The sequence below is a fragment of the Stomoxys calcitrans genome, chromosome 2, assembly GCF_963082655.1.
Source record: "Stomoxys calcitrans chromosome 2, idStoCalc2.1, whole genome shotgun sequence".
Taxonomy (NCBI): Eukaryota; Metazoa; Arthropoda; class Insecta; order Diptera; family Muscidae; genus Stomoxys; species Stomoxys calcitrans.
In genome coordinates, this window is record NC_081553.1 from 201,316,779 (window position 1) to 201,342,037 (window position 25,259).

A 25,259-nucleotide genomic window follows, 5' to 3' on the forward strand; every position below is an offset into this window, starting at 1 on the left:
TTTTTCGGCCTAGAGACGAATCCTATTGAAATTGGAAAAAATCGGTTCAGATTTGGATATAACTCCCATATATATGTTCGATTATCGATTGTTAATCGATTCTCTAGAAATTGGTCAGGAAAGATTTTCTAATGACTCTCAATACTATTGGCGAATATCATGGAAATCGGTTCAGATTAATATATAGCTCTCATTTGTACATATATTTCACCCGATTTTATCATCTATAGTCACAGCAAACGCATTTATTGATCCATTTTGCCAAAATTTCGCACAACGCTTCCTCGACAACTATCACAATATCTGAGAAGTTTGGCCGAAATCAGTTCAAATTTAGATATTGCTTCCATATATATGTTCGTCCGATTGCGAGAAATATTGCAATAAAGTGCTTATTTGTTAACCGATTTTTCTCGTAATTTTGCAGGAGGTATTTAGATATAGCTGCCATATATGTATATCGCCCGATTTTCACTCCTATAGCCACGGCCAGCGTATTTATTGATCAATCTTTCCAAAATTTTGCATTAAGCTTTCATCGACGACTACCACAATATCTCAGAAGTTTGCTCGAAATCGGTTCAGGTTTAGATATAGCTCCCATATAACGGTTCGTCAGAATTTTAGCAATTTGCAATAATGTTGTCATTTGCCAACCGTAGTAATTACAGTTTGAACATATTTGCTCGAAATTTGATCGCGATTGTTTAACAAACCATCTAAAAACATTCAGCGAGGTCCATCAAAATTGGTTCAGAATAAGAGATAGGTCCCACTTTGTACTTATAGGGTAGGTGTAGGTTATTACAAAGTCGGCACTGCCCTATTTTTCCCCCATTGCGCATCGTATACCCGTTCTTTTGCAGAGATATCTCTACCTTTCGTAACACTTCATGTTAGACCGTCTCTAGCAACCTCCGACACCGACCGGACCGACACCACTAAAATTCTCTGGTGTCCGTCCCTCTCTAACCTTCAGGTCTACCAGTAATTACAACATTTTAAGTAAAAACAAGTAAAAGCGTGCTAAGTTCGGCCGGGCCGAATCTTATATACCCTCCACCATGGATCGCATTTGTCGAGTTCTTTTCCCGGCATCTCTTCTTAGGCAAAAAAGGATATAAGAAAAGAGTTGCTCTGCTATTAAAACGATATCAAGATATGGTCCGGTTCGGACCACAATTAAATTATATGTTGGAGACCTGTGTAAAATTTCAGCCAATTCGTATAAAAATTGCGCCCATTGGGGCTCACGAAGTAAAATAGAGAGAACGATTTATATGGGATCTGTATCGGGCTATAAACCGATTCAGACCATAATAAACACGTTTGTTGATGGTCATGAGAGGATCCGTCGTACAAAATTTCAGGCATATCGGATAATAATTGCGACCTCTAGGGGTCAAGAAGTCAAGATCCCAGATCGGTTTATATGGCAGCTATATCAGGTTATGAACCGATTTGAACCTTATTTGACACAGTTGTTGAAAGTAAAAATAAAATACGTCATGCAAAATTTCAGCCAAATCGGATAGGAATTGCGCCCTCTAAAAGCTCAAGAAGTCAAATCCCCAGAACTGTTTATATGACAGCTATATCAGGTTATGGACCGATTTCAACCATACTTGGCACAGTTGTTGGATATCATAACGAAATACTTCGCGCAAAAATTCATTCAAATCGGATAAGAATTGTGCCCTCTAGAGGCTCAAGAAGTCAAGACCCAAGATCGGTTTATATGGCAGCTATATCAGGTTATAAACCGATTTAAACCATACTTGGCACAGTTGTTGGCTTTCATAACAAAACACGTCGTGCGAAATTCCATTCCAATCGGATAAGAATTGCGCCCTCTAGAGGCTCAAGAAGTCAAGACCCAAGATCGGTTTATATGGCAGCTATATCAGGTTATGGGCCGATTTGAACCATACTTAGCACAGTTGTTGGATATCATAACAAAACACGTCGTGCAAAATTTCATTCTGATCGGATAAGAATTGCGCACGCTAGAGGCTCAAGAAATCAAGACCCAAGATCGGTTTATATGGCAGCTATATCAGGTTATGGACCGATTTGAACTATACTTGGCACAGTTGTTGGATATCATAGCAAAACACGTCATGCAAAATTGCATCCCAATCGGATAAAAATTGCGCACTCTAGAGGCTCAAGAAGTCAAGACCCAAGATCGGTTTATATGGCAGCTATATCAGGTTATGGACAGATATGGCCCATTTACAATACCAACTGACCTACACTAATAAGAAGTATTTGCGCAAAATTTCAAGCGGCTAGTTTTACTCCTTCGGAAGTTAGCGTGCTTTCGACAGACAGACGGACGGACGGACGGACGGACAGACGGACGGACGGACGGACGGACGGACAGACGGACGGACATGGCTAGATCGACATAAAATGTCACGACGATCAAGAATATATATACTTTATGGGGTCTCAGACGAATATTTCGAGTAGTTACAAACAGAATGACGAAATTAGTATACCCCCCATCTTATGGTGGAGGGTATAAAAAAACTATGATAGACTGGTTGGCCTTGAATTTTTCGTAGTGCTGTGGTTTTTTTTCCAGCCTTGAAGCTAAATACCACTCTAATCCCCCTCCTTACTCTTGGTATGTAGGACAATATCAATTTCGCCCTGAAAATCCGATCCAGCCATGGCAGATTGGGCCCAACGGACTTTTAGAGCATCGCCGGAATGATACCATCTTGTACGACCGACGATATTATTCCGGGATCTGGAAGTTGCGAATTACATAAACTTTCTTCACTTTGTTACCAATAAGAGCTTCCATGGAGTCAGCCATTGTTGGTATTACGATGTCCTGATCGTCGTCCTTTTAATGGAATATGTGTCTCCATCAGTAGTATCACCGTCTCCTGCTTGTTTTCGGTGTGAGTACCATCCTCTCTCCTTAGAGAGCTTGGCATACCAGGATCCTTGGCACGTCTAGATGCTTCTCTAGTGCCCTCTTTTTCTTCGCAGAATTGCACCCCGGGAACTCCTCTTCGCACTCCTCATCTCCTTCTTAAGCCTGCCAAGGGCCTCCACCTTGATTACAGAAAAACGAGTAACTGACAATCTTCACAGAAAGTATATTCGGATAGACGGGCATGACTAAACCGATTTAGAAGGAATTTCTGAGTCGAACTATACATGTGGTGCAGGGTTCAGATTGTGTTCTTATAGCAAACTCCCTTTAAATGTGTACTTAGTTTACCAATTTCAATTGAATTCCTTAGAAAGCACTACGTCCAACTTTGGAAGTTGTGTCGGCTCGAGTTATTGATAACCGATCGCTACAATATTTCATATTTTGCTTATTGGGATCAAAAATAAAAAAAAATTATTGGTATGCGTTTCTCAATATGCAAAAAAAAGAAATCCTCCTGTATTGCATGGAATGGTTTAACAGACGTACACCTTAGCCAGTAATCGGCTTGTTGTACCAAAAAGTTACCTAAAAAAAACTTAAAGTTGAGAATTCCATGCTGGTTCAGCAAGTAGTTTATGTATATTTTCTCTAAGACAGTTTTAAAGAAACTGTTAATATCTGTCTGTCCATCTTTAAGATCGTAAGTCGAAAGCCCGTTATGACGAGTTTAATAAACCACCACCCATGTTGTTGGTAATAATGAACCGCGAATTTTCTTCAACTGTGTTCTATCCACTGGATAGTCAAACACTGTCCTGTTTGTGAAAATATTCTTTAACTCACAGATAAGAGTTAACATTTTGTAGACTTACAACACACATACAGCTCTTCTGTTATCTCACTGAATAGCAAGTTACACATACATAAGTGGTCATGCGCTCTCTCATTAATGGGGAGAAACTGTGTGAGAAAAGCTAACCGCTTAAGAAAAGGAATGTTTCAATTCCAAAGATACATCGCAAGCAATATGGGAGCAAAAAGTTTCGGTAAATCAGCTGATAAGAATTGAAACTTAATGAAAGGGCTCACACTCACACAGCATCCAAGAATCAAGCGGGGAAAGGCAAAGGTTAAAGATGAAAATGATGCTAACTCCGAAAAACCAAATGCGCAATGGTATTCTATTAACAAATTGAAAATAGCGTCAGTTTCAATGATGCTACGCTTACGAAAACACGTGTCCACATTAAGATACGCAACGAAAAGCAACAGTAAAGATTCTACACTACCATACAACTAAGACAAAGGACATAAAAATGTAATAAGAGAAAGCAAAAAAAAAAAAACAAAGAAATCATAAGAGCAGCATATAAATATAAGGAATTTATTATGCCCAATGCAACTTTATTCCGAATAAAATGTTGTGCGTGGCATATTTGAGTGTAAGCGCCCATTAATGTGTGTCTGCGAGTGACTAAATGAGTGCTGGTGAGTGTGTGTGTGTGTGTGCGTGTGAATATCCGGTAAGCCAAATGACTTCGTATAAGTGTATTAGAGTGTTTGCATTTTTTGATTGTTCCCAGAGACCCATAAAACAAGAGGTCGGTCATATGAGTAAGACCCCACACTAACAAGTGCCAAAGCATAACAAAGGATTATTGTCATCATCACAGCCTACTATATACCCTGCCAACATAGCGAGGCTCTTAACTTCTTTGCATACTTGGCCCTTGCCAAAACATCACCATGCAAATATAAACAAAAACAAATTGGCAAACAAAGCTTAACATTTAAACAAACAAACCAACACTCATCCTTACTTGTATGTTTTATATATGTGAAGGGGAGCTCACGTCACCTCAATAAAAGGATCCTTTGAATGCTTCCAAGTGTGTTAAATGTATAATTGCCATGTTAATGATCTCAAACAGATGGTAATACACCACTACACCTACAACAAAGTGTACTAACCCTGATATAAAAAAAAAAATATAAAAATAAAAAAAAACAACAACAACAAACAAAAAGTGAATACGCCCTTACTGTTGTTCGCAAAGCCACAATAAAGAGGAGAAAAAATGTAAACCCAAGCAGAATAATAATGAGTTCAAATGAAAGTGAAAATCATAACGATGCCATAAGGTCAATGATAAAATCCTGCAAAGGATAACAGCAACAAGAGGAGGAAAAAAAGGAAAAGTGTTTCGCAAAAAAACACCGTTTAATGGTCAAATCTCAAATATAAAATAAAGTGTGTGTAACATTACAACAAGTAGCCCAACGCAGAAAACGCACAAAAAAGGATATTCCAAAGGATTACCAGAGTGTATTAATGAAATTATATAAACAAGATAACATATGGATTATTATTAGCCCTGGGCGTTGAGAAATACAAACAAAACTACAAAATACTTTGAAATCAGCAAAAATTCCTGCCAGACTCCATCCAGCAACAAGGAATACCAGTTGTTTAGCACTGTAGGTATATATTTATGTTTTCCCTCCATGTAATATGAAATTCATTTTTATTTCTCCATCAAAATTTTTGGCAAATGGCCTTAGGGAAAAAAAAATTGTCTTTGATACTTATTAAAAAGTAGAATCATTAATAATTCATAAAGCGTATGAGGTGTACTGGGCTAAGACTTACAGAAATCAATACATCATTATGAAGATGTGCCTTAAGCTTGATGCTGTCCTTGATGCTTATTAATGAGCTTATTATGAAAAGTAAAGCAAAATGAAAACATATGAAAACACATTAAGTTCAGCCGGGACGAACTTTAAGTATCCAAGGATTGTAGTATAATAATGATAGGATAGGTTGGGCTATAGTAGCAGCTTTAAGGTAACCACGATGGCACCTGTCTCCTTGGAAGAAGAGAATGTTCTATGTAATGAAAATCAAAAATATCTTGGTAAGACAGACCCATTCATAGGTATGCCGATCGACTCATCATCGCTATCTGATTCGAATATGCCATGTCCGTCTGTCTGATAGGATAGGTTGGGCTATAGTAGCAGCTTTAAGGTAACCACGATGGCACCTGTCTCCTTGGAAGAAGAGAATGTTCTATGTAATAAATATCAAAAATAATTTGGTGAGATAGACCCCTTGATAGGTATACCGATCGACTCATCATCACTATCTGATTCGATTATACCATGTCCGTCTGTCTGTCCGAAAGTCTGTCAATGTTAGTTTGTGTACGAACTATGGGTCGCATTTTCACCCGATTCTCTTCAAATTTCGTAAATGATTTGTTTTGGCGTAGAGATAAAGCCTTTTGAAACTGGAGAAATCGGTTAAGATTTGGATATTACTTTATTATACCCTACACTACTTCAGACCGAAAATCATGCCCGTACCCAAATTGAAGACGATCGGATGAAAATTGCGACCTGTAGTTTGTACACAACTTAACATGGACAGACGGACACACAGACAGACAGAGGGTCGATCAGTATACTCATCAATGGGTCTATCTCTCTTTCTTTTGGGTGTTGCCAACAAATGCACTAAGTTATAATACCCTGTACCATATTACAAATTAGTGCATTTGTTTGTGTAATACCCAAAAGAAAACAAGTAAAAAGGCGTTAAGTTCGGCCGGGCCGAACTTTGGATACCCATCACCTCGGCTATATATGTAAACCACCTTTCGTCAAAATCCGGTGCAAAACTCATAACTTATGTCCTATAGCAGAAATATGTGGAGGGGCTTAACTTTACTCACTGTCCCAAATTTCGGCATCATCGGACAATAAATGCGCTTTTTATTGCCCCAAAACCTAAAACCGAGAGATCGGTCTATATGGCAGCTATATCCAAATCTGGACCGATCAGTGCGATAATGCAGAAGTATGTCAAGGGACTTAACTTTACTCACTGTCCCAAATTTCGGCGACATCGGACAATAAGTGCGTGTTTTATGGGCCTAAGACCCCAAATCGGAGGATCGGTCTATATGGCAGCTATATCCAAATCTGGACCGATCTGAGCCAAATTCACAGAGGACGTCGGAGGGCCTAAGACAACGCACTGTCCCAACGCACAAGACCCCAAATCGGAGGATCGGTCTATATGGCAGCTATATCCAAATCTGAACCGATCTAAGCCATATTGACGGAAGATGTCGAATGGCCCAACACAACTCAATGTCCCAAATTTCAGCAAAATCGGATAATAAATGTGGCTTTTATGGGCCTAAGACCCTAAATCGGCCGATCGGTCTTTATGGGGGCTATATCAAGATATAGTCCGATATAGCCCATCTTCGAACTTAACCTGCTTATGGACAAAAAAAGAATCTGTGCAAAGTTTCAGCTCAATATCTCAATTTTTAAAGGCTGTAGCGTGATTTCAACAGACAGACGGACAGACGGACGGACATGTCTAGATCGTCTTAGATTTTTACGCTGATCACGAATATATATACTTTATAGGGTCGGAAATGGATATTTCGATGTGTTGCAAACGGAATGACAAAATGAATATACCCCCATCCTTCGGTGGTGGGTATAAAAAGATAGACCCATTGATGAGTATACCGATCGACCTGTCCTGTCTGTCTGTCCGTCTGTCCATGTTAAGTTGTGTACAAACTACAGGTCGCAATTTTCATCCGATCATCTTCAATTTTGTTACGGGCATGATTTTCGACCTAAAGATGAAGCCTATTGAAATTGGCAAAAATCGGTTCAGATTTGGATATAGCTCCCATATATATGTTCGTCCGATTTGCAGTTATACTTCAATAAAATGGTCAGTTGTTAACCGATTCTTTCGAAATTTGGCAGTAAGGATTTTCTTATGACTTTCTACATTACTGGTGAATTTCATAGAAATCGGTTCAGATGTGGATAAAGCTCCCATATATATATTCGTCCGATTTGCAGTAACAATGCAATAAAATGGTCATTTGTTAACTGATTCTCTTAATATATGATAGGATGTATTTTCTCTTGACTCTCGATGTTACTGGTGAATTTCATAGAAATCGGTTCAGATTTAGGTATAGCTCTCATATATACATATCTCCCGATTTTCACTATTAGATCCACTGCAAGCGCATTTATTGACCAATCTTCCCGAAATTTTGCACAACGCTTTCCTCGACGACTTCCACAATATTCGTAAAGTTTGATCTAAATCGGTTCTCATTTAGATATAGCTCCCATGTACGTTTTCGTCTAACTTTGAAAAATATTGCAATAAAGTGCTCATTTGTTAATTTATTCTCTCGAAATTAGGCAGCAAGAATTTTCTTGTGACTCCTAATATTACTGTTTAATTTCATGGAAATATGTTCAGATTTCGATATAGCTGTATATCGCTCGATATATGCAAGCGCATTTTTTAACCAAACTTGCCAACACTTTGTACAACACTTTCCTCGGGTCCAAAATCGGGTCAGATTAAGATATAGCTCCCATATATATGTTCGTCCGATTTTAAGAAATATGGCAAAAAAGTGCTCATTAGTTAACTGAAATTTGGCAGGAAGGATTTTCTCATGACTCTTAATATTACTGGTGAATTTCACAAAAATTGGTTTATATATTGTCACTTCTAAAGCCAATGCAAGCGCATTTATTGACCAATCTTGCCAAGATTGTGATTGTGCGCTTTCATCGATGACTACCACAATATCTTAGAAGTTTGTTCAAAATCAATTTAGATTTAGATGTAGCTTCCACATAAATGTTAGCCAGATTTTGATTGAGTTGTTGTTATTTGTCAACCGTAGCTATAACATTTTGAATATATTTGCTTTGCTCGAAATTTGATATGGGGATTTTAATAAAAAATCTGAAAACATTCGCCGAGGTCCATCAAAATTGGTTCAGAATTAGATATAGCTTCTACTTTGTATGTATAGGGCCCGACTTTTGCTTTTCTTACTGGTTTTAATTGGCTATGGCTGAACATTTGTTCCACTAGCCGAACGTAGAATAGCGTTCCAAGCGCCTCCATCTTTTGCGCTCATTCTAAAATCTCTGACACCATGTTTCGAGGTGTCTCCCACCATTTGATCTTTCCATTGGGGTTTTGTCCGGTTTGCGTGCTCCACCTAGTTTGCCTTCAAAAGATTTCTTTGCTGGAGCTTCTTCATCCATTCTGACAACATGACCTAGCCAACGCAGCCGTTGTATTTTGATACATGTAACTTTGCTAACGTCGTCGTGCGACGCCTATATTCTTCATTAACTCAAACTGGTCCATATATTTTACGAAGAATCTTTCTCTCAAATACTCAAAGCACTGCCCCATCTGCTTTCACAAATACCCATGCCTCAGAACCATATAACAACACGGGTAGTATCAGTGTCTTGTATAGTGTAATCTTCGTCTGTCGAGAGGTGGTCTTATTTCTAAACTGCTGACTTTATCCAAAGTAGCAACTTTTTGCCAGTATTATTCTTCGCTTTATCTCAAAACTGGTATCATTCGTTTCGGCCACGGCGATGCCGAGGTAGATAAAGTTGCTGACTATTTTAAAGTTGTGGTTCCCAACTTTCTCCATTTTCTTTATCTGCTCAGTTGTAGGCGTTTTGAAAGTTGAAACCATTAATTTCGTCTTATCTCCATTTACTGCCAGACTCAGAGGAAAGTACGATCTGACACTGCAAAAGCTGCAAACACAACAGAAGGCAGTGGCATACTCCAATCGAATAACCCAACTGCTTGATGAAAACAATCCTTGTTCCGATGCTAATGGCGCAGTGGCATACTAATGCCCACTCCATGGAAAATGCCGCGAAATCCGTACTTGGGTACCGGAAGACTCCCCCAAGAAACCCATGGTTCGACCATGAGTGTCGAGATGCTACTGAAGCCAAGGATGCGGCATAAAGAGCAACTCTGCAATCAGTAGCAACGCGCCAGATGAAGGAGTGGTGTCGGGAGAAAAGGTTAGAGGAGAAACGTTTGATCCGCAGAAAGAAAAATGAAATGGAAAGACGTGAGTGTGAGCGAATTGAGATGTACAGAAGTCAGAAGAAGTCAAGAAATTCTACCAAAGAATTTAACACCAAACCGATGATTTTGGTGCAGGCACATCCTCCTGCAGAGACAAAGAAGGAAATCTGGTAACTGACACACTGGAAGGTTTACCTCCTAGTCAGAATGAGGTACAGGTAGCAGGGACCTGACAAAAGAACAACAAAGCAGCAGGAGCAGACGGGTTACCCGCTGAACTATTTAAGACCGGAGGCGACACGCTGATAAGGTCATACACCTTATCATCATGTCAGCTTGTCTACGCAATCTGGCTAGAATAACGCTTACCCGATGATTGAAACCTCAGCTTACTATCTCCCGTAAACGAGAAAGGAGATAAGATGGAATGTGCCAACTGCAGAGGAATAAGTCTCCTCCCGATCGCATACAAGATACTTTCGAGCGTACTGTGTGAAAGATTAAAACCTAAAGTCAATGAGATAATTGGGCCCTATCAATGGTTCTCTCCAAAGAGGTGTCGCACTGCGGCACGCCGCTCGAACTCGACTATAAAAAGTATGTCCCTTGTCATTTAACTTAAACTTGAATTGGACTGCACTCATTGATAAGTGAGATGTTGGTCGCTGTTCCTTTGAGGAATGTTCATGGGCAAAATTTGCAATTTTGCAATGCGGCTTTAGACTTGGTAAATCCACCCTAGACCAGATATTCACAAAATGCCAAATCCTGGAAAAAACCCGAGAAGGACAAATCAACACCTACCATCCCTTCTTTGACTACAAAGCTGTTTTTGATATCCATTTATGTTCAATGGTAATTCAAGCTATGTCAGAGTTTTCGACGTTGGCGGCGAAAAGGATACCGCAGAACCAATACCTGATGATGGTATAGAGGTCCTATTCGGAATGAGGTCCAAGTAGCAGTGACCCGCCTGAGGAACAACTGGGCATCAGGAGACGACGGGTTACTTGCTGAACTATTTAGGACCGGAGGCGACACGCTGATAAGGTGTATGCATCAGCTTGTCTGTGCAATAACGCTTACCCGATGATTGAAACCTCAGCTTACTATGTCCCGTACACGAGAAAGGAGACAATGTGGAATGTGCCAACTGCAGAGGAATAAGTCTCCTCCCCATCGCATAAGAGTTACTTTCGAGCGTACTGTGTGAAAGATTAAAACCTAAAGTCAATGAGATAATTGGGCCCTATCAATGGTTCTCTCCAAAGAGGTGTCGCACTGCGGCACGCCGATCGGATTCGGCTATTAAAAGCGTGCCCCTTTTAATTGAGCTTAAAATTGGATTGGACTGCTATGTGAGATGTGAGATGTTAGCTCCTGTTCCTTAGTGCAATGTTCATGGGCAAAATTTGCAATTTTGCAATGAGGCTTTAGATCTGGTAAATCCACTCTACCCCAAGAGCGCCAAATTCTGGGAAGGACCCGAGAAGGCTAAATCAACACCTACCATCTCTTTGTTGACTACAAAGCTGCTTTCGATATCACTTTAGGTTCAAAGGTAGTTCAAGCTACGTCTGAGTTTGGTATCCATGCAAAATTATTTGGACTCTGCAGGATGGCACTTACTGATTCGCAGTCCTCAGTAAGAATATGAAAGAATTTCTCGGAACCATTTAATACCAAACGGGGTTTCAGACAAGAAGACATCCTATCGTGTGACTTCTTTAATATCTTGCTAGAGAAGATTATACGAGTTGGAAATGTGAATAGATATGGCACATTAATCACATGAGAACACATGGTACTCGCCTATGCCGACGACATTGACATCATTGGTTGGTCACCGGCAAGAAGTAACTGCAGCTTTTTGAAGAATCGAAAGAGAGTCAGTGATAATGGCTTAGATTTGGGTATAGCTTCCATATACATGTTCGTTCGATTTGGGCTAATAATGCAATAAATTGGTAATTTTTTAACCGATACTATCAAAATTTTACTCTCGACAATACTGGTGAATTTCATAGAAATCGGTTCAGATTTAGATATATCTCTCATATAAAAAGTGATTTTTTAAGAGCTGTAGGACAGTTTTTCGAACAAAAAAAAAAAAAAAAAAACACATAAAAAATGAATCGAAAGTACGGTCCACATAATTTAATGTTTGAAGATTATTTCATGCAAAAGTTTGACCGTGGCTGCGCTTCAAATGGCCCATCCGCTTAGTCAATTTTTGGCATACTCTTTCCAACATTTCGGCCGGTATCTTACGAATAAATGTTTCAATGTTGTCTTCCAATGCATCAATTGAAGCGGGCTTGTCTGTATAGACATGAGCTTTAATATAGCCCCAAAAAATAGTTTAAAGGCGTTAAATTGCGAACATGAAATAAAATGTTCACCGAACTCGCCTCTCACTAAGTCCATTGTTACCCGTGCTGTTTGTCATGTGGCACCGTCTTCTTGAAACCACATGTCATGCAAGTCAAGCTCTTGCATTTTGGACAAAGAAGTTTGCCATCATCTCACGACAGCGCTCACCATTCACAGTTACGTTACGGTTCGCATCATCTTGAAAGCAGTACGGTCCAATGATGCCACCAGCCCATAAACCGCATATGAGCTTTAGACCCTTTATCGGGAGATTGGTCTATATGGCAGCTATATCCAAATATAATCCGATCTGAACCATATTTGAGTCAGATATCTGGTGACCTAAAACTACTCACTGTTTTAAATTTCAGCGAAATCAGATAAAAACAAGTAAAAGCGTGCTAAGTTCGGCCGGGCCGAATCTTATATACCCTCCACCATGGATCGCATTTGTCGAGTTCTTTTCCCGGCATCTCTTCTTAGGCAAAGAAAGGATATAAGAAAAGAGTTGCTCTGCTATTAAAACGATATCAAGATATGGTCCGGTTCGGACCACAATTAAATTATATGTTGGAGACCTGTGTAAAATTTCAGCCAATTCGTATAAGAATTGCGACCATTGGGGCTCACGAAGTAAAATAGAGAGAACGATTTATATGGGATCTGTATCGGGCTATAGACCGATTCAGACCATAATAAACACGTTTGTTGATGGTCATGAGAGGATCCGTCGTACAAAATTTCAGGCATATCGGATAATAATTGCGACCTCTAGGGGTCAAGAAGTCAAGATCCCAGATCGGTTTATATGGCAGCTATATCAGGTTATGAACCGATTTGAACCTTATTTGACACAGTTGTTGAAAGTAAAAATAAAATACGTCATGCAAAATTTCAGCCAAATCGGATAGGAATTGCGCCCTCTAAAAGCTCAAGAAGTCAAATCCCCAGATCTGTTTATATGACAGCTATATCAGGTTATAGACCGATTTGAACCATACTTGGCACAGTTGTTGGATATCATAACCAAATACTTCGTGCAAAAAGTCATTTAAATCGGATAAGAATTGTGCCCTCTAGAGGCTCAAGAAGTCAAGACCCAAGATCGGTTTATATGGCAGCTATATCAGGTTATGGACCGATTTAAACCATACTTGGCACAGTTGTTGGGTATCATAACAAAACACGTCGTGCGAAATTCCATTCCATTCGGATAAGAATTGCGCACTCTAGAGGCTCAAGAAGTCAAGACCCAAGATCGGTTTATATGGCAGCTATATCAGGTTATGGAACTATTTGAACCATACTTGGCACAGTTGTTGGATATAATAACAAAACACGTCGTGCAACATTTCATTCTGATCGGATAAGAATTGCTCACGCTAGAGGCTCAAGAAGTCAAGACCCAAGATCGGTTTATATGGCAGCTATATCAGGTTATGGACCGATTTGAACTATACTTGGCGCAGTTATTGGATATCATAACAAAACACGTCGTGCAAAATTTCATTCCAATCGGATAAGAATTGCGCACTCTAGAGGCTCAAGAAGTCAAGACCCAAGATCGGTTTATATGGCAGCTATATCAAAACATGGACCGATATGGCCCATTTACAATACCAACCGACCTACACTAATAAGAAGTATTTGTACAAAATTTCAAGCGGCTAGCTTTACTCCTTCGGAAGTTAGCGTGCTTTCGACAGACAGACGGACGGACGGACGGACGGACGGACGGACGGACGGACAGACGGACGGACATGGCTAGATCGACATAAAATTTCACGACGATCAAGAATATATATACTTTATGGGGTCTCAGACGAATATTTCGAGTTGTTACAAACAGAATGACGAAATTAGTATACCCCCCATCTTATGGTGGAGGGTATAATAAGGCATATATGGGCATTATACCCTTTATCGGGAGATCGGTCAATATAACAGCTATATGCAAATATGGTCCGATTTCGCCCGTTCAAGAACATAACCACCGTGTTTCAAAAAGTTTTTGTGCCAAATTTCAGCTCAATATTTCAATTTTTGAAGGCTCTGGAGTGATTACAACAGACGGACAGACACACGGACATCGTTAAATCGTCTTAGAATTTTACGGCGATCCGAAATATATATACTTTGTAGGGTCGGAAATTGATATTTCCATGTGTTGCAAATGGAATGACTAAATGAATATACCTCCTATCCTATGGTGTTGGGTATAATAATGCTTTTATGGGCTTCACACCCTTTATTGGGAGATCAGTCTATATGGCAGCTATATCTGAATATAGTCCGATCTGGACCATATTAACGTCGGATGTCGGGAGGCTTAAAATAACTTACTGTTTCAAAATCTAGCGAAATGAGATAAGAAACTAGTAAAAGCGTGCTAAGTTCGGCCGGGCCCTCCACCATGGATCGCATTTGTCGAGTTCCGGCATCTCTTCTTAGGCAAAAAAAGGATATAAGAAAAGATTTTCTCTGCTATTAGAGCGATATTAAGATATGGTCCGGTTTGGACTACAATTAAATTATATGTTGGAGACCTGTGTAAAATGTCAGCCAAATCGAATAAGAATTTCACCCTTTGGGGCTCAAGAAGTAAAATAGAGAGATCGATTTATTTGGAAGCTGTATCGGGCTATAGACCGATTCAAACCATAATAAACACGAATGTTGGTCCGATTTTGTTGAAAGAGAATCCGTCGTACAAAATTTCGAGCAAATCGCATACTAATTGAGACCTCAAGAGGCTCAAGAAGTCAAGATCCCAGATCTGTTTATATGGCAGCTATATCAGGTTATGAACCTATTTGAATCTTATCTGAAACAGTTGTTGAAAGTAATAGCGAAACACGTCGTGCAAAATTTCAGTCAAATCGGATAGGAATTGAGCCCTCTAGAAGCTCAAGAAGTCAAGTCCCCAGATCTGATTATATGACAGCTATATCAGGTTAGGAACCGATTTGAACTATACTTGGCACAGTTGTTGGATATAATAACAAAATACCACGTACAAAATGTCATCCCAATCGGATATGAATTGCGCACTCTAGAGGCCCAAGAAGTCAAGACCCAAGACCGGTTTATATGACAGCTATATCAGGTTATGGAACAATTTGAACCAAACTTGGCAAAGTTATTATCATAACAAAACACATTGTGCAAAATTTCATTTCAATCGGATAAGAATTGCGCACTCTAGAGGCTCATGAAGTCAAGACCCAAAATCGGTTTATATGACAGCTATGTCAGGTTATGAACCGATTTAAACCATACTTGGCACAGTGGTTGGATATCATAACAAAACACGTCGTGCAAAATTTTATCCCAATCGGATAAGAATTGTGCATTCTTGAGACCCAAGAAGTCAAGACCCAAGATCGGTTTATATGGCAGCTTTATTAAAACATGGATCGATATGGCCCATTTACAATACCAATCGACCTACACCAATAAGAAGTATTTGTGCAAAATTTCAAGCGGGTAGCTTTACTCCTGCGGAAGTAAGCGTGCTTTCGACAGACGGACGTGCGGACGGACGGACGGACGGACAGACGGACGGGCATGGCTATATCGACATAAAATGTCGCGACGATCAAGAATATATATACTCGGGTCTCAGACGATTTTTTCGAGTAGTTACAAGCAGAATGACGAAATTATTGGGTTGCCCAAAAAGTAATTGCGGAATTTTTGAAAGAAAGTAAATGCATTTTTAATAAAACTTAGAATGAACTTTAATCAAATATACTTTTTTTTCTAAAGCAAGCTAAAAGTAACAGCTGATAACTGACAGAAGAAAGAATTCAATTACAGAGTCACAAGCTGTGAAAAAATTTGTCAACGCGGACTATATGAAAAGTCCGCAATTACTTTTTGGGCAACCCCCATCCTATGGTGGAGGGTATAATAAAGCATTTATGAGTATTAGGCCCTTTATCGGCAGATCGGTCTATATAGAGCTATATCCAAATTTGGTGTGATTTGGCCCGTTCAAGAACTTAACGATCGTGCATCAAAAAGACACATCGGTGCCAAATTTCACCTCACTATCTCAATTTTTGGAGGCTGTAACGATCTGCCGATGACAGATATTAAGGCATTTTAAGCCATATTTATTACCATACATGGATTTCTGTTATAACTTCCAACATCCCTGCAAACTACAATATGATCCGAATGGATATATAAACTGATGAAGCCCTCATATGTAAAAGCCTATGTTTTCAATACTTACAACGAATCCTACCTTGAGATGTTCATAAATAGATATAGGCCTCTTTAAAACTGAAACTCCAATATGACTTCTTGAGGCCATAGAAGCCTCAATCAATACTCGATTTAATTGTTTCATAATAATTGAAATACAAACTGAGTTAACAAGGGTACATATTAAGCAAAATCCATGGTTTAGGGTATTTTACATTCGCCTTGGACGAACTTTTCCCGCTTTTACTTGTATTATTTTATAACATTTGCAAACGCTTGGACTATTTCAACGCTAAGCGGCATAGAATCAGCAACGACCTGTCAAAATTTGGGTCACACAATATCGATCACCATGTTTCGATATCAAAACTGACGCATACATATTCAAATGCACCACATACAATTAGATTTTCATGTCAAGCATTTTCTTTTTCAAAAAATAACGGGGGTTTAAAATATTTCCTCCTTTAGTTGCTAGTACATCATACCATTGAGTTTTGCTATTCAACATGCAGTGCCCGCTGAGTGGAGTGTGAGAAAAGTGTTTGCCACACACAATATTGGTAATGGGTAAGAGTTTAAGTTTATATGTGTGTGAGTCCTTATAAATCATAGCGGCGCATCTGTGGCCTGTAAAACAGTTTGTGTCGTAACTCTGGGCCAATGGCTTCTTGCATTTTGCCTTAGAAGCCATGTTTCAACGCCATCGATTTATTTTTGATATTCCACAATAAATCATTTCTTAAATGGGGCACATTTTGAAAAAAGCAGTAATGTTTAAATTTATAGCATTTGCACAGCCATTCGCTTAGATTTCAAGGCATAAAAATGAAAGTACTTACGGGCATTAAAGAAATCGGGTTTTTATTTCCTTTTTATTAAATGTATTATTGTTTTCAATCCACCAGGGATATTAAGTTTTAAGATCAGTAGCTGGGGAAGTTAAAAAGCTACACTCAACAAATTGTTTTGTTCAATTTTGTTCAAAAGATTTTGTCTGATGAAAATGGGAAAAATGACAGTTATATCAGCAAACAAAGGGCTGTGGTTTTACAGAAAATTTATGTATGCAAAATCTACTGTTTCAACTACAAGATCTGCTGAACGGTATCAAACCAACATTTTTGCATTGACAGCTAACATTGAACCTGATATTGCAGCTGGAATAGCTGCGCTCGATTGCGGATGGGCTCATTCGGTTCTTCTTTGATACTTGAAAATTTGATTTTCATAGCAAATACCAACGACATTATTTTATATCATCAATGTAGCTTGCATGGCTGTGGCTGTGACCGTCTGGGTTCGCACCCAGGCGGGATCATCCGAAATTTATTTTTTCAGCAGCGGTTTTCCACTCTTAATGAATGCTATGCGAATTTTTATGAGATACTGCGCCATTTGAAAAACAACAGACAACAGTTATTAATATGAGAGAAGTTTTCCCTTGTTCCTTTTATGGAATATTCGCTGCAAATTTGCAATTTGCACAACTTTTCTTTTTAACTTAAGCCTTTTCGATATAATTTCAAAAGGATGAAAAAATTTGTAGGAGCCTAGAGCCCCTGGATAAACTCTATTTACTTTTCCCGGCATATTTATGTTCTACGCATAATTTTGCCTATAGCCCATAAAATTTTACTAGTGGCAAGGGAGCGGGGACATCCAGGCACGAAACCAAAAAAGTTTCAAATTCGGTTTCCTGGTCGGGACTATACGGCACCACTGTCAAAGGGTGGAATAAAATTCGCTGTGGTAAATTTCGACTGATTCGGATAATGAATGTGTATTATTTTGCAGCTCCGAGGCTTTAAATTTAGCGCGAATGTCGAAGGGCAAAATTCGACTGCATTTTCCAAATTTCCAAAACCTTACATCAGACAGCATTTCAAGCGGCTAGCTTTACGCGTTCGACTGTTATCGTGATTTCGACATACGGACGGACGGACGAACATGGCTGGATTGACTCAGAACGTCGAGACGATCAAGAATATATATACTATATGGGGCCTTAGACGAATATTTCAAGGTTTTGCAAAACGGAAAGACTAGATTATTATACCCCCGTCCTATGGTGGTGGATATAAAAACAAGTAAAAGCGTGCTAAGTTCGTCCAGGCCGAATCTTGTATACCCTCCGCCATGGATCGCATTTGTCAAGTTCTTTGCCCGATATCTCTTTATAGGCAAACAACGGATAATGATTAAGAATTGTTGTGCTCTTTGATCTATGCCAAGGTATAAACCGATATGGGGCTTTACTTAATTAGACTTTGAAGACCATATTGGAAGTCATTGTGCAAAATTTCAGTAAAATAGGATATGAATTGCTCCCTCTATGCGCTCAAGAAGTAAACTCGGGATATCGGCTTCTAAGGGAGCTATATCTGATTATGGACAGATTCAGACCATATTTGGCATATGTATTGAAGATCAAGAAGTAGTTGTTCAAAATTTCAGCCAAATTTGATAAGAATTGCGCCCTCTAGAGGCTCAGGAAGTATAATCGGGAGATCGGTTTTTATGGGAGCTATATTAGCCTGTGAACCGATTTGGACCATACTTCGCACAATTGTTGTAAGTCATAGAAAAACACCTCATAGAAAATTTTTGCTAAATCGGATAAGAATTGAGCTCTTTAAGGTTTAAGAAGTCAGAACAGAAACAGAAAGAATTAAGGTGTTTTAGCATGTTTTTTAAATAAAAACTAATTAATGAGAAAATTTTTTGTACAAGAAATGCAATAAAAACAAGTAAAAGCGTGCTAAGTTCGGCCGGGCCGAATCTTATATACCCTCCACCATGGATCGCATTTGTCGAGTTCTTTTCCCGGCATCTCTTCTTAGGCAAATCAGGATATAAGAAAAGATTTGCTCTGCTATTAGAGCGATATCGAGATATGCTCCGGTTTGGACCACAATTAAATTATATGTTGGAGACCTGTGTAAAATGTCAGCCAATTCGAATAAGAATTGCGCTCTTTGTGAGCTCAAAAAGCAAAATAAAGAGATCGATTTATATGGGAGCTGTATCGGACTATGGACCGATTCAGACCATAATAAACACGTATGTTGATGGTCATGAAAGAATCCGTCGTACAAAATTTCAGGCAAATCGGATAATAATTGCGACCTCTAGAGACTCAAGAAGTCAAGATCCCGGATCGGTTTATATGGCAGCTATATCAGGTTATGAAACGACTTGTATTTTATTTGACATAGTGGTTGAAAGTACCAATAAAAAACGTCTTGCGAAATTTCAGCCAAATCGGATAAGAATTGGGCACTCTAGAGGCTCAAGAAGTCAAGACCCAAGATCGGTTTATATGGCAGCTATATCAGGTTATGGACCGATTTGAACCATACTTGGCAGAGTTATTGGATATCATAAAAAAACACGTCGTGCAAAATTTCATTCCAATCGGATAAGATTTGCGCACTCTAGAGGCTCAAGAAGTCAAGACCCAAGATCGGTTTATATGGCAGCTATATCAAAACATGGACCAATATTGCCAATTTACAATACAAACCGACCTACACTAATAGGAAGTATTTGCGCAAAATTTCAAGCGGCTAGCTTTACTCCTTCGGAAGTTAGCGTGCTTTCGACAGACAGACGGACGGTCGGACAGACGGACGGACGGACATGGCTAGATCGACATAAAATGTCACGACGATCAAGAATATATATACTTTATGTGGTCTCAGACGAATATTTCGAGTAGTTACAAACAGAATGACGAAATTAGTATACCCCCCATCTTATGGTGGAGGATATAAAAACAAGTAAAAATGTGTTAAGTTTGGCCATGGCGATACATTGGATACTCACCACCATGGATATATTAATCATCCTATTTTATTAAAACTTCACTACCATATCCATAGTTATATCTAAATAGGCGCTGGATCGATCATATATTATTCAGGTCCCGAGAACTCTTATACATATATTGGGAGGTTTATAATAACTCCCTATTTCCAATTTCAGCTAAATCGGGTGAGAAATAAAGCTTTAATGGGCTTTAGACTCTTTGTCGGCAGATCGGTCCATATGACAGTTACACCCAGAGAAAGTTTGATACCAAACGTCCTCATTTCAGTGCCATACCGCATTGATAGTAAAGCTACACCGTATGATACAAAAACAATAACGGATGGTATAGTTGAAACATAAAATGATTACTTCCATTTGGTACTAGCTTTATTGCCGAACTGGTATTGGCTTTAATACCAATCTGTTACTGGTTTTAGCACCATACCGTTATTGGTTTTATAAACTAAAAAAAAAACCATTGAAAATAATTTTAATTGAATTTTATTTCGATTATTTATGTTAATAATTACAAAAAGTAATATTACACCATGACCAATATCAATTCTTTGTATTTAGGAATTGATTCCATATCCATTGATTCTCAGAAGTGCTTTTCATATGAATACACCAACAAAGCTTCGTTTTCGGCTCAAGAGACTAATATGTTTATGATGTAGAATGTCCTCAAAATTTGAACTTATTCCATTTTCACCCCTTTCAACTATTTTAGCAGGTTTTTTACGCACAATTTTCAGCGGTGTTTTTTTCCCTCCCAATGCTGGCAACATTTGTGAGGTACTATGCCATGTAAAACTTCTCTCCAAAGAGGTGTCGCACTGCGGCACGCCGTTCGGACTCGGATATAAAAGGAGGCCCCTTATCATTGAGCTTAAACTTGAATTGGACTGCTATCATTGATATGTGAGAAGTTTGCGCCTGTTCCTTAGTGGAATGTTCATGGGCAAAATTAGCATTTGCAATGGAACATGAGAAGTGAAATGCTTTCAAGTGCCTACCGTTGATACCTCCAGATCGCTGTAAAAAGCCCAGTAACTTGAAAATGTTCACATCGGTTAATTTTGATAAGTTCTCAAAGAACTCCTCCTGCCTATCAGTACAGAAGTTCTCTTCATCGCCGAGGTCTCTTATTCCTCGTAGTCTCTTCTTCCCCTACGTCTCTACTTCCCTGACGTCTCTTCTTCCTCGACCTCCACACAGCTTCAGCATAAGTCGTAACTTGAGTGTGTAGGCAAGCTTCCGATCAAACAGTGACTTGCACAACGACTGAGGCCTCTGTTCTACCCAGTGACAGCAAAGCGGTAGACGTCTTGAAGTCTAGTTTGGGTACATTGTTTTGGAGGGTTCACAACCCATCTTTCATTCGTTTCACTTCGAGCCTGATTCTTAAAACTTAACTTACATGTCGGTGGAGGCATACCCATAGATTTCAGTCCCCTGGAATGTCTAAGCAAATTCCTAGTCTCGTAAGACTGTGACTGTCTGCTCTATAATTCCCTGGTTTATCTCTGTAGCCCGGCATTCAGAACTTTTGGTTTTTAAAATGTTCAGCCTTCTCGTTGAGAGATCTGCGACAGACGAGGGTGGTTTTTGAATTCAGATATATGCTCCCCAGCGATTTAATAGCTAAGCCATTTCACAGCATCTTTAATTACAAGGATCTCCGTGGACCGCTAACCATCTTGATATGCTCAGTCTGAGTTCTACAAAGTACATCAAAGTCCACCTAGTCGTCTAGTTTGGAACTTTTCGAACAGAAATCGATGAAAGGTCTATTATCAGGAATAGTGGTACAGTACTTTTGTCAGAAAGCTGCTCATTCAATGTTTAGACCACACTGCCTGGATCATCGGGCATTGCATCAAGAAGAGTGAGTATAATAACACACCAACCATTGTGTCATGGGATTTGTTTTTATACAATTAAAGTGTATAAGTTTCAAAGACCGTAGTCATTTCAAAGTTATTGCGAAAATACTCCTATAAAATGATTACGTCTAGCCAAGTTCTAGCTCTTCACTACTCTAGTTGTCTCTGTGATAGTTGTTGTTGTGATAGTATTCTTTCCAATACACCTACAATTGCTTCCAATTTAAACTTATGTTTTAGGAGTATCGATGTTAGTGGGTACCCCAGATTTGGTCCTACGAACTTAGCCCCGTTTTATTTGGGTTTGATAGTATTGCTGGTATTCAAGTCGAGGGGCTCATCGTCACACCACTTATGTGCAAACATATGTGGTGTGGTGGCGTCCAAGTTTATTATACTTAACATTTGTCAATGTTGATGGTTTCACTTTTTGATTAAACCAAGTACAATCAGAGTTTATATCATTCAAATTCCATTCAAAAATAATATAAACCACTAGATACAAAAAGGATATGTAAACTTATGAAGAAAAAATGCAGCCATTTTTCCTCTTTCACAAATACCATACCACATAACCCATATTTTAATTTATCATAAACATTTCGCAAAAAAGGCAAAACAATATTGAAAAAAAGTTCACCATACAGTTCATGTTATTGAGATACCCAAAATCCCCATGCATGAGATGACCATTGAGAAATAAGGAAAAGATGTAATCTTTTATACCGCATTGCTAATCTGCCGGACATGACTGTGTTGTGCAAATTTTTCTTCTCACTCGGTGTATCCGTTTGCTGTCTAAAAAATATGGGCTTGTCTGCATTACGATATTTTCCCCCATTTTTTGCTTTTTTCGTTCTATCTTCTTGTTGTGCTTTGTGGCCCATATATCAAGCAAGAAAAAATATATTTGATCCGCCGAAGTATAAAATGTACAATATCAGCTCAGTAGAAAAAAAAAAAATTAAATCAACCTAAATTTCCCTTATCCAGCATTACAATCTGTGTTCCTCGATAGGAAAAGAAAAATGAATCACCAAACTTTTTTTTCCTTATTTTCTGAGCAAAGCAAAAAATAAAAAAAAAATGCAAAATATTCAATTTTTTACAACATTTTTATTCGGTTTTTGCTACTGTTGTTGTTGTGCATAAATACGGGTAGCTATACACACATACATATGCACATATATCATGGACCCATATATGTATGTTCTCATGGATGTGAAAAAATAAATGAAAACAAATGTGTTTTTATGTCAACATGGGCGGCAATGCGGTCGATGGTGATGGTAATGGTGATTGTTTTAGTATTGGTGTTGGTAATTGTGTTATTGAGGGTCTTCACTATTTTGCACAGATACCAGCTGTAATTATACCCTATACCATTCCATATATTTGAATTGCTTGTAACGTGTATTAGAAGAGGGAGGAGCTTAATTGAATTGAACTATTTTCAATAATTTTCTTAGTAATCGCTAGCATTGTGTTGTGTTCTATCTCTTGTCCGCTTGATTCTGTTGAGTATCCAGATCCAGGAACTCTGCAACTAAGATGGGATGCGTCCAGAGGGATCTGGGTCTGAGTTATGTAGTTAAGCAGTTAAACGGGAGACATGTGTCGAGTGGTCCTACATGTTGGAATTAATCCTCGCTCTGTTGGAGTCGAGCCGGCTGCATCTGCTGGATCGCAATTAGGCCAGCACTACTCTGTTTTGCCGGGGGAGGTCAATTTCTTCATGTGCAATGGGAGGCAGTCGTTCTCCAAGGACCACATTTACCCGGAAGCTATTCACCGCATCTGCTACCGTATCTGTATGAATGTTGTCTAGGCCCGCTTGATGCGATGCTTGATTTAGAGGTACTCTCATGTAGGTGTTGGAGTCGAGGCGGCTTGAGCCAGAACTACTCTGTTTTCCGGGGGAGGACAATTTCTTCATGTGCAATGGGAGGCAGTCGTCCTCCAAGGACCACATTTACCCGGTAGCTATTCACCGCATCTGCTACCGTATCTGTATGAATGTTGTATAGGCTCGCTTGATGCGATGCTTGATTTAGAGGTTCTCTCTTGTAGCTGTTGGAGTCGAGGCGGCTGCATCTGCCGGATCGCATTTGAACCAGAACTACTCTGGCTTTCCGGGGGAAGTCAATTTCTTCAGGTGCAATGGGTGGCGGTCGTTCGCCAAGGACCACATTTACCCGGTAGCTATTCACCGCATCTGCTACCGTGTTTGCATGAATGTTGCCTAGGCCGGCTTGATACACCACTTGATCCAGAGGTTCTCTCTTGTAGCGCTGGACCTCAGGCTCTAGATCATGTAGATCTACCTTTAGGCTTCAGGGCGGTGACTACCTATCCACAAGATGATAAATTGGATGGTCTCTGCGCTTAGAGCCCAGAAGGTATTGCTTAGACAGCTTATAGTTATGTCTTCGCACGGGTAGGATCTTTGTCCTCTGTTGAAGGTGATCCACAGGAGAATTGAGGAGACAGCCCGTCGTAGTTCGAGGGGCGGCATTCTGACCGAGCTGAATATTATTCCAATGCGTGTCAGAGAGCTGACGAGAAAACACTGGAACTTTATAACTTAACTTACCACAGACCGGACAATTGCTTTGTACCTTGTCCACAAGGTTTCTTTTTCAGCACCCCAAGTGCTGCCGGCAAATGACTTGAGGACCTTGTTTCTATTTTTGACTTTAACGCAAATTGCTCTGGCGTGTGAGGTGAATTAGTAAGGGCTGTCAAATGTGACACCAAGTATTTTGGAACAATTGATGGTCAAAATTGTAACTCCGTCGACCATCACTTTTAGCTGCTTACGAACCTCATGCGCGTATGTAGTGAATAATGTGGCAGAAGATTTGTGGTAGATATCTTCAGATTTCTTGCAGCGAATTAAAAGGTAGACATTTACCGTATTGCAGATATCATCAATAAGTGGGGGGCCTGATGCCACCGCATATGATACGATCTCTATGCCGTCTGAAAGGGGTGGAATGTAGAATAGGTATATGTTATACAGTGCCGAAGATATCTCCTCACCTTGGGGAACTCCCTGTTTCACTCTACGGTGTTTCGATTTCTTATCCTCAAATTCCAAAAATGACTGGCTGGAGGGACGTATTGGCGATGTCCTTAAATAGTTTGGCTTAGTTGA

The 25,259-nt window shown here is 39.4% G+C and overlaps 1 protein-coding gene across 1 annotated transcript in view; it reads left to right on the top strand.

Annotated features, from left to right (window-relative positions):
- The first annotated feature begins 4,235 nt into the window (after positions 1-4,235).
- The window catches only part of LOC106094300 (uncharacterized), a 140,951-nt gene continuing 119,927 nt past the window's right edge, over positions 4,236-25,259 (top strand). The window contains exon 1 of the mRNA XM_059363649.1: positions 4,236-5,374. The gene's annotated coding sequence lies outside the window, so the exon portion shown is untranslated. The remainder of the gene's footprint in view (positions 5,375-25,259) is intronic.